Source organism: Nicotiana tabacum, chromosome 6 (genome assembly GCF_000715075.1).
Source record: "Nicotiana tabacum cultivar K326 chromosome 6, ASM71507v2, whole genome shotgun sequence".
In the NCBI taxonomy this organism is placed as follows: Eukaryota; Viridiplantae; Streptophyta; class Magnoliopsida; order Solanales; family Solanaceae; genus Nicotiana; species Nicotiana tabacum.
Genome location: NC_134085.1, coordinates 206,640,801 through 206,652,519, shown reverse-complemented (window position 1 = coordinate 206,652,519; position 11,719 = coordinate 206,640,801). Strand labels below are relative to the sequence as shown.

The following is an 11,719-nucleotide window of genomic DNA, read 5'->3' as shown; positions in this document are numbered from 1 at the left end:
GAAAGATGGCACTCACCCACTAGTGGATATCTTCGACAGATTGAGGGGACAATTTCTCAGCTGCAAAGACATAACAGGGTTTAGTACTATAACAGAAAGCAGTCGGGTATCTCACCGACTAAAAATATAAGAAATTATACGCAAAGTTCCACTTCTCAAGGAACCCCGTTGGATCCGCCACAATATGCCCGGTCCGCACATAGAAATAATTCTCATAGAAATGACGGTTGGCCCTATCATCCATTTTCACCACCAGACTCTTCGACCCCCGAGGACTCATGTGAATCATCATGTCGCGAATGAGTTGAGGGGCAAAGATATTAAGCATGTAATCCAAAGTGATCTCACGACCCGCGAGTTCCGCAAACTTAAGCAACATAAGGAACAACTTGTACAGGTACGACGAAAGTTGGGCGGGGCATACCTCGTAAAAATGGCAAAAATCTACCACCAGGAGAGGGAGAGGAAGTGTGTACCCAATAAGAAAGGGGTAGGCATAGAACACACAGTACCCATTGTGGTCGAAATGGACTATATCGTTCCCTACCGCAGACCGCATGTCAACGTAACTGGGGATTCGCCACCTAGATTTCAACTCTGCAATGTCTTCCTCTTTTATAACAGAGGGGACAGGTTCTCCACCCCGGCGCGACTGCAGAAGTCGGTCCATTCTCTCCCAAGACAAGGCAAGATCTCGATTACCAATAAGACCTCCTCATCTTCCACCACTTCTACTCCTCCAATGACCAGAGCAACATTTTTCGGCGTCGAAATTGTGGTAGGGGGATCAGCGTGAGAAGAATCACCAGCCATTTCGTCAAGATGGTATATCAAAAAGATAATGGAGAGGAAGGATGAAAGTTTTCGGTCAACTAGGGGTGAATAAAAATTTGGAGTATCAGGAAGAAAGTATATTCACAAAACTCTTTCAAGCAAAGAGCAAAGAAGTGTGTCAATCGAATGATGTGTTCCTTCTATTTATAAGAGACACAAATTCCCCAAGCACGAAACCCAAGAGTCGCCAATCGAATCTGATAGAGCACGAAACGTTCGATTCCCTAGGAACGTATGTCATAATGGCGGCAACTACGAAACAATGTTTCAATCTTAACGATGTTTCGATTCCGAAACTGCCACAACGGACCAAGAATATTGAAAGAGCACGGTTACCTCACTCAATACCTAAGGAGCATAACTGAGGGATAAATAGTCAGATTTCTCTCCGATTTGTAGCAATCATGATCCGTCTGTCTGGCCCAACAGGGGACGACCCTGACAGACGGAGGGACTAACTGTATTGGTCAAAATCTGACCACTGTGGTCAAGCTGACCAACATCCCGTCCAAGAGACAAGGTATCGGAAGACGACATGGTCCATTCTACGTCCCGCACTCACGACATCTGTCAAGTCAGAAAGAACAACGTTCAGGGGACGACCAAGACAGATAATGTGAGAGAGTCGGACCAAGTAAACAACAAATGTCCCGTGTCTATATATAGGAAGGGAAAACCTTCGGTTGGAGGGGGAGGGGTTTCAGGGCTTCTCCCTTTCTCTCTCTCCTCTGCAACCTTCATAATAAAAAGGAAGAATGAAGCAATCTCCAGAAAAACATGTAAAACCACCTCCCCCGTTGATTAATGGGAGTCACAATGAAAGTTTCAATAAGATCGGTTAACTCTATTTCATCTTATGTACTATTCGTTCAATTAGCTCATTGATCTGGAATTTATTATGTTTAACTAAGATTTACCCCTTTATTTTCTTTAATTGATTTGTTAAAAAAGGTTCAATATCTTTTGAGTCAAACATTTTCAGCTGCAAATCCCCTCCTCCCCTATGACTAACAAATCGTGTAATCTGCATAATTGTTTTTTCTTCTTCTTTTAAGAAGCTTATTAAAAATCAAGCAATTAAGTTTTACTATAGTACTCGCTGACAAAAAAGGGAGTATAATTAAGAAGAAATCTTTAATAATAAAAGGAAACATAATGTCCAATTTTTTTGATGTAAGGCTGGTTTAAATAATTAAACTCAATAAGGAAAAAGAAGAGTAACACTCTATTGAAGTATAATTTATTTGTCACATAGTTTACACAAAATGGTAGACAATAATTTCTTGGGATATTAAGAAGTTTCTTCCATTTTTTTTTCTCGAAAGGAGGATAAAGAAATGTGAAACGAGCACAACTAAAAATTCTATGGAATGTGTTAAGTTTTAGTATGGTAATAATATAACTTTATCTAAGTATGGTAAAAATATAATTTTATAAAATTATGTTAATAATATAACTTTCTAACTGGAAAATGGTATATTGCAATTACGTGAATAATTATTTCACAACGTAATCACTCGGTAAAAGTTCTCTATGGACACATAAAGAAAAAAATAAGACCATGATTTGGTTGGTGAAAAACTACTCCGTTTGGGGAGCTAATTTAGGAATTAGGATCTAGCACATGTTTGATCCAATCACTATTTAATAATTTACTGTGAAAATGATATTGATCTCTCTCAATAAATTTAATTTATATTTACTCTCTATTTATTGTTAGATCTCTCTCAATATTTTGTTCGAATATTTTCAGTAAGAAATTAACTAACGTTCTAAAAAAAGTGACAATTAAATTTGACTATTTGCTATTTCGTCAAGTCTTTAATGAAGTGTTCATATTAAGATTTTAATAAAGATACTCTAACTTGTATATAAAGCCAGAGGAAGCACATATAAAACTCACAAATCATACTACATAACTACTCTTTCTTTTTGTGATTGAAAGATGGCAATGTCCTCAAAAATCCTTTTGACTTTCGTCGTCTTTATTGCTATTGTATCAGGTATTTTTTTCTACAATAAATTGTTATATACCTAAATATTGTATTTACATACTTTTATGATAGTATTTTACTATCGTCAAGTTTTGTTTGGAATCAATTTTTCCTGTTATGTTATATTATATAAGTATTTTACTATAGCAGATAAAAATATTTGAACAAATTATGTCATTATAGAAAAATTTGACTGTATTTACGATTCGACTCCGATATAACTGTGTGTGTATATGTCAGTTTGTGTAGCGCAAGGACGTTGTGGAGAGTCATGTAAGGAGAGCTACAAGGGAATATGCAGAGATCATCGAAGTGATAATACATGCAAAGCTTTTTGCACTGAACGATTTGGACCTCTTCAAATTTGTGAAGCAGAATGTGTAGATGAGGACGGTTTCGCTTATTGCCAATGTACCCTCAATATAGACGCATGTCCCCAACAATGAGGAGATCTTTTTTTTCCTGTTTTTTTCATTCATGAGATTAGGGTTGTATTTTAATTTCCGATAAATTTATAATTTATAATTTAATTATTATTATTAACAATAATAATTGGTGTCCACTTCAATTGACGAATTTCGGTTTTGAGCGTGTTTTATAACAATGACTACTGCATCACTGAATTTTACCACAAATAATAAAAAGAAAAAGGGCCTCGTACAAAAGCATACTATAAAATAAGCATTGTATTATTTGTGAGTAAATTGTTGTTTTGCTCCTTAACTACTTATTTTAAAGTTGCCAAATTTATCCATGACAACCTTTTTCATAGTATTTCTACTTCCCGAACTAATTTTTTTCAAGGCTAGACAAAAGTTTTTTTGAAGTTTCACGTCCAAAGACATATCTAAATTATTAATATTGTTTTAGTAAAGTTATATGGAAACATATAATTAGAAGTACCTTTCATCAATTTAAAGTTCAAGTGGATATATCAAGCAAGTTTGTATTTCAATTTTGGCTTTTGTAAAGCCATATATTGTCATTGTAAAATTGTTGCCCCACGTAAGTAATGCATGTCGCTAAGTGGTCTTTTTCTCGATATAGTAAAATTTAGCTAGAGATCTTTTCAATAAGATATTGCCTTGATCATGAATAAGGAAAAACGTATCTTTTTTGCTTCAAGAATAAAAGTATAATTAAGAAGTGAAAGAGTCAACTAAATAAATGGTCTTGACAATTTCTTTTAGAAAAAAACAATAGATATCCAAATTAAGAGGCTTCAATCTGATTAATTTTACGTGTTATTTCATTTTTGTTCGGGTCTAATAAATTAAGTGGTAGCGAAGACAAGGTTAATTCAATCTAGACCTTCTTCTCAAATACTAGACCACTTGACAGATCTCTTCCACTTAAAAATTAGAGTAAAAGTTCAAATGAAATGAAATTTAGGAATTCCTCTCTCCCTTCGGGAAGATGCCGCACCTTATGTCGCGATTAGGGGTGACAAAATGGTTCAAAGAAAATAGTTAACCACCCATATTATTCATTAAAAATGGGTTGAATAATGAACTTTTTAAAAACGGGTCAAATATGGATAAGAAACATATTATCCATTTAGAAAATGGATAACCAATGAGTAACCAATGGATAACCAATGTGTCTAACTTTTACATTTGCAAAGCCTCAAATTGAGAGTTCCTCAAGTTAGAGAGACTAAGAATTCTCCCAAAAGTAATCATATACAAGAAGCCATGGATAATATGGGTAACCCATATTATCTGCCGGTTAACCCGTTTTTTATCCGTATTAAATATGAGTCGGGTCGGATAATTGATCCATTTTTTCACTACCCGTTTTCGAACCGAACCATATCCGACTCGCCCCGCCCGTTTGTCACTCCTAGTCGCAATAAAGGACTTGTTAAATAATCTCTTGCCATTAGAATTCCCCCAAAATTTGAGAAAATGACAAAATGGTCCTTTATAATTGAGGATAAATTCAAAAAGGTCCTTTGAGTAATTTTAGGTTGCCAAAAGTGACCACTTTTGAGGTCCCACGTCAAATATTTAACAAACTTTGTATAGTTAGATTTAACAAAAACTATATAAAAAATTAACATGAACTCACATCGTAGTTTCTTCAATATTTGTTATTTTTGGTCAATTTTGATATTTTGTATGTACAAATTTTTGTTAATCTGTGTTTAGTGTCTAGTGGAAGTTTTGGTGTTGCAATTTCGTGAATTTGATGGGATATAGGCCAAAAATACTCTTTTTTTGGTAAATTTAAAGCACCAAAATTGCTCATAAATATATTTAAAGGATCATCTAAGCCTACACCCAAATTTAAAAGATCATTTTTGTCACTCTCCCCAAATTTCCTTCCACTTTTTGTCCATCAAAACCAAACAAAGGGGATCTTTTTCTTTCCATCCATTGTTTCCAAAGTCGAGCGATCTGAACTCCCGCGACTCTGTCGATTTAGGTAATCCGCCTCTTCAATTTATTTCCCCCTTTTTTTTTTTCTGTTTAATTACATGTTTTGCCGTGAAACATAGTTAAACTTTTACATAGGAAGTTCGCATGATCTTCATTCTCTTTGCATTTTGTGCTGTCATTGTAGCGTACGGTGTAGGAATTTGTGCTATCAGCTTTATCATTGAAGGAGAGTCGATTGCTGAAAGTCAACAGTGATTGTAAAGGGCCAACTGATAAGAAAGGTTATTCCTTTGCTATTGTATAGAAAAGTTCAGTTATAATTTCTTGTTTTATAATACTCGAAGATATGGGATAAAGGGAAATAATAAAAATTTTGCCTCACTAAACTTTGATTACTGCTATATATGGGATGTAGAGTTGGGTATGTGTTTGTTCTCTCGAGAAAAAGAGAAGTTCTTTAATAAGGAGAATTATTGGTTGGAGCACAAAATTGGGTTGAATTTGGAGGTTCAAAAGCGAGTTTAATTTTGTTAGAGTCCATTCGCACGTGTTATTGATTTCACAGGGGTAATTCGTAATAAGATAGAGATGTTATTGATTTGTGCTTCTCTTACATTGTTTATTTTGTAGTTTATTTGTAAGGCCACTCTATGAATGATGTCAAAGTGTAGTTAACACTTCAATTTTGAAATATGTATTTCCCAAATGTGGTCGGAAAGTTGTTCACTGGTTTCCTATTGTATTAATTTGTTTCATCAATATGAGGTTGTTGTGCTGAATGATTCAAAAATATAACGAGGAATTACTACCATTTTCTCTATTGCATTATATTCCCTTTTGTGTGAGGGGAACCTAACTGATGTTTCTTTACTTTGTAGAGTTGGTGGAAGCGAAAACCGATTAAGGCAGGAAAAGTTCAGATATGGTGAGTTGCATTGGAATGCGAAACTTTGGATCGAAAAAGTTTGATCAATTCCATATGTTATTGGATGTGTAAATAGACACTAATACTTTTGTATTGGTATTTTCAGTCAGCGCTCTTTAATTTCCATTCCTTTTTGACGGTAGTGCTGTTATGGATTTGTACATGCACTTACGTGAAGATGCATTTTCCAGCTCTTCTTGAACAGAGAACTGGGTAAGTCTCCATGAAATTTTAACTACAATCTTCTTGAGAAGTTATTAAGTATTGGGTGCCTATAACACTTTACCTTCTCAAAAAAAAAGTATTGGGTGCCTATAGCTCAGATGACAGGATATGCTACTGGTGTCAGTCTTACCTATGTTTAACCTTGATATCCATATAGTGTTGCCGTCATCATTTCTTCCGCTTGTATGATATTTATTGGTTCTTTTATTTTCTCTTTCCTTTAGATTTATGGTTGTTTGGAACTGTGGCGTAGTAGTTGTTGTTGGTGGTGGTGGTGTCGTATTCCTTATATTTATGGTTTGAGAAGATCTCCTTGTTCTGGTACATTTTCTGGATTATGCTCCCTTTATTGCTTTGAACTGGCAACCTTGTTCTCTAACTGGGTGCATGTGGGCCGCAACAACCATTTAGCCACCTTCCCTCCTTTCTCCTCTGTCACTTCCCCCAATCTCCATTATTAGATGGGTGGTGGGAGGGGACAGGAGAGACCGGTAAAGGATGGAGGAAATCTGCTATGAAGTGAAGGTGGTATCGAAAGGGGCACATACATGTCAGCACAAAATATTTCTACGGAACATCCCCTTCAATGTTTTGGATAGGCTGTTGTGATATTTCACATGCAAGAAAATATTTGTGGCCTTCATTTTTACTTCTTCATTTACAAACAAACCTCTTAAAAGCTGTAGGTTTTGATATGGTGTATCCATGGGGCGCGGCCAAGGGGTCATGGGGCATGTCTGGAAAGCAGCCCATGACAGTACTTAGGCTCAACATTTCTACTGTTGTTTCATGTGAGGACACATTTTTCCTATTTTTTGTTTTATTGTATGTATATACATTATGGTAAGGACACCACTAATGTTTGCATTAGAGTAGACTGTCTACATCACACCCCTTGGGGTGCGGCCCTTTCCTGGACCCTGCGTGAATGCCGGATGCTTTATGCACAGGGCTACCTTTTCTTTTTTATATGCATTATGGTGAAGATTCAACTGTTCTTGGATTTAGTCTGTTATACTTTTCGTGAAAACCGTGGTTTCACTTGGTTGAATGGCATTTCACTCAAAATTTTTCTCTTTGATAATTTAGTGTTTCTTATAGAATATAAATGCTACAATTCTGGAAATGATAGAAGTGCATTTTTTTGGATCTACTATGTTCTCTTGGCTTTTTATGGGCTACAACCTTGATCGTGAATGGTGGACCAATCAATAAGCTTTTCTCTTATAGCCTCATTTGACAGTTTGGAAGTGATGAACGTTTTATCTTGTATTCTCCTTTTCGCTTCCTAATCAGATACTACATATGGCAGGTTCCGAGGCTTCTTTTGGAAGGCTGCTAGAATAGGTAAAGTTATTTCCTATCATGCTGGTATTGTTGGTAGAGCGCTAATTTACTATCTGTTTTTTTTTTTTTTCTATTATGCTGCCTTGATTACTAACTTTTCTTACGTAATTGAAGTTTTCTTGGTTTGGTGATTAATAACACTGCTATGGTGGCCAATCAAGGGGTTGGACTGAATTTGGGCAGGCCAACATGGGCCAAATCAATAAATGATCATTGCCCAACCTAGCCCAAAGTTTACTCGGGCTAAGATGGGCTAAACAATGGGTCATAGCCCAGCCCGTCCAACTTGACCCCTTTTTTTTATAAGGTCTGTCCAACTTGACCTATATTTCTACAGTTAAAACCACACTCCATCTAGTATAAAGAAACCTATTTACCTTATACACCTATATTCTCTAATTTTGCAACTTCCTTATAATAATTCTTTCATTTAATGCACTGGCGATGAGTTGTGATATATATATAAACCTGATAGATATTTTTCAAGCTTTTCAATTTAGATGGATTGTTCGTGTAATTAACACATTTTCTTCTTCTTTATTTTTAATTTTCAAAACTTGGTCAAACTTTATTTCTACGAGCAGTAACAAATTGAATACAAGTTTGAAAATAAAGATAATGTTTATTACGAGAAAGTGCATTAAAATGTTAATATTCTCTTCCATGCCTTGTTTTAAAGATAAAAATACAGAGGAATCATTTTTGCTAGATTAATTCGAAGAGAACTTTATGGAACGGAAAGTAACACAAACGTCTCATGTTTTTGCCTTTTTGGTACTTGTATAAAAAAGTACTTCTAATGATTGGGCAGCTGAATAAATTTCCACGCAAGCAATCTTCAGCTGTTTTGGGGCCTCTTTATTTAGGGGAGCTACACGGGTTGAAATTTGGCCTCTTCGCGGGTCAGAATGGGCTGCGAAAAAGTGATGGCCTAACTTGGGCACAACCCAAATAAACCCATGAGCTGAAATGTTTCTTGCCCAAGCCGTTACACTCGGGGCAGGTTAAATGGGTTTGGGTTCAAATATCCACGCCTAAACACTGCATGTATCTCTCTTCAACTAAATTGCTTGCACGTAGTCCCATTATAAATGGAAGCGAATATGGGCTGTGGACTTAAACACTGCTGAGAGAACCTACATTTGAAACTTAAAGATTAGACATCCAATGAATGGCTACTATTGCACAACATGGCGAAGAATGATTTCTCGTATATGCATCATTTTGACAGGGAATTTATATTTTAGGGTGTTCTCTGTCACTTGGCTAATTGATAATGTTTTATCAGCCTCATCTTTTATCAAAACTTTTAGAAGCTTCATCCACCTGACCACATGTCATTTGTGCGCCTTAATTGTCTTCATGGAGGTTCCTGTTTCCTTTCGCTCCTACTTCTTTCCGGAAGCTTTTTCATAACATCTTCTGAGTGGCCACCTTTTTTTCAAAACTCAGAAGGCAGACACAAGCACTCTCTGGATGATATTCTTTTATAAAATGTCCATTACATTTTCAATAAAATAGAAGTTATCTTGAACTTCTAGCCCTTACCTAAACTTTGACAGTATATGCAAGTAGAGCGAAAGGATTTTTTGAGATTAAAGAGTATATGATATTGCAAATACCTTGCTATCTATCCAAACACGCGTGTATTGAAAAATCGGGGGCAAAAAATAAGGGTTGTTGGTGTAGAGAGCAAACAACAGAAAACAGGGATATTATTTCGTCATTGTACCATAGCAAGTAAATCTTTTGTCCTTTCATACAGCCAGAATGCTTTGATTTGACAAGATGTTACTAAATATAGTGTGCTTTGATGTGGCAGGTGAGCGGTTGAGTCCTTGGGTGGCTGTGGGCTGCTTGACAATGGGTGTTTCAATAATCTTCTTCTAAGGCGAACATCTGCTTGAAAGTTGGGAGCTAATTTACTGCTTCGACTTGTTTTTTGCATCAAATGCCTTCTTTGATCAAACTTGAGCATTGAATTGTTGTTGCACTACTTTGATCTGGAGCTGAGCTTTTGCTTGTGAGATGGTCTAGTTATGAGGAGGGTCGATGTTACCTCTTCTGGCTTTCGTAAAACTCACTTGACTTGATACCTTATCAAAAAAGTCCATGCTGCATTTATCTGTTGATGATTATGCTATGTATACCATAATCTACATATGCTAGAACTTACTTGTGATCCCGAAACCCTGCCACCAAGAAAAAGGATTTAGTTTTAAGTTGTAAGTGTAATTTAACCTTTTCTAGCAAGTAATTAGATTACTAATCTCATTCTTTATAGACGGTTACCCGTAGTTTTTTTTTTTTTTTTTTTACACTTGCCAGATCTTTTGATTGCATCAACATTGTGATTGCATTAATTGCTTTCCTCTACTGGCCAACAGTAATCAAATTGCCATTAAGTGCACATGATGTGTTCTCCTTTTGTTTTTCGTTCTAACTTGTGTCCTTTGTTTGTTCTTTTTTGTCTTTCTTTTCTAAATTTGCTTCTTTTTCTGGTAATTTGGAACTTGAAATAGAAAGTTAAAGCCTGGTGCCTCTAACATGACAAAAACTGGCCAAATTCTCCATAAGCAAAGAACTTTCCCTTCTTGTATTCTCCAACGTCATTCTCTCTCTTTTACCAAATTGGTTAACTTGCCTCAACGTGCGCCTACGTGCTCCCATTCGTGCCAAGAGAATCTGTCTTCAGCTAATTTCCCATATTGGCCAGAAAATCTCCATACGTTGTGTTCTTTCTGCCATCTCCTTGGATGCCATGTATTAGGAAATACATGTCATGTATTTATTGGTGTGGTGTAAATATTGGGTTCCAATTAATACTTGTAACGAGTGTAGGAAGAGTTGAGAACGGAGACTGAGTTTTGTTTATATTTGATGTTAGTTCTTTTCGTTTCAGCAATTTGATGTTTTAATATAATTCCAGTGCTAATCAAAGGCTAAATATAATTTGTTATAGGAAAATATTTCACATCCGTTAACCAGGACCATGGTAGATGTGTATTTCTCAACTTCAGAGTTATACGAATTAACTATTCATTTTAGAATGATAAAAATTCAAAACCTTTTTTTCGAAACTAAAAATCAATATTGTTTAGTTGGAAAAAGCAAATTTTGATTTCCCGAGATTTAGGTCTCTACCTGAAAATAAGCAATAATTTTGAAACAAGAAAACAGAAATAATTCAGACACACAACTTTTCTCAAATTTTTCTCGAAGACTTCTTTAATAATTAGCTTTTCAAAAACTCCCCTAAATTTCTAGTGTTTTTCCTCCATTTAGGGAGGGTGCGACTTGGTTGTGATCTACGTTAGATCTATAGAAAACAGATCAAAATTATCATGGTTACTCCTTTGAATATATACATCCAAATGCAACAAATTCATAATTACACTCATAGAACATGAACATTGAATGCAAAAAGGGGTTCAATGAAGTGGCCTTAGACTCTTAGTTAAAGCTATACTATGAGTTAGGTAAGTAGGTGAACTCTCACTTCCCAGCCAACTCGTATAAATGTACAGTATAGCTTTCCAGAATATATGGATTCCAATTGCCTGCATTAATATTAGAGGCAGATCTGATCTAACATTTTAACATGTGGATGAGACCTCGTGTTGAAAAGCAACATCTTTCTTCCAAGCAAATATCAAATACCCTCAATTTCAAGTTATGTTGGATGAACACGAAAACAAACACGTACACCCAAAAAAAATTAAAAATATATATTAAAAGGTGCACTTAAATTCTAGTTCTACCTTTATCTAGCATCATTTTAAGGAAAATGACACTATATAGCCGTTCTCAAAATAATAGCCGGAAAAAATATTATTTTTGTATATATATATATTTTGTATGGTATATACAAAAATTATACAAATTTTATACTATTTATATTATACCAAATATAAATAGTTTCTGGCGTGGGCTAAAAGTGATAATACCTTTTTTTTTTACCATCGTATGGTCATGAGTGGCTCGACTATAAAGCCAGTAAAGCAATTGCTTGA

General features: G+C 35.4%; 1 long non-coding RNA gene across 1 annotated transcript; it reads left to right on the top strand.

The window, feature by feature from the left end:
- Positions 1-5,114: 5,114 nt before the first annotated feature.
- Positions 5,115-6,136, top strand: LOC107821890 (uncharacterized). The gene is made up of 3 exons (XR_012711143.1): positions 5,115-5,255; positions 5,394-5,490; positions 6,088-6,136. It is a non-coding gene; the product is annotated as an uncharacterized LOC107821890 (long non-coding RNA).
- Positions 6,137-11,719: the final 5,583 nt, after the last annotated feature.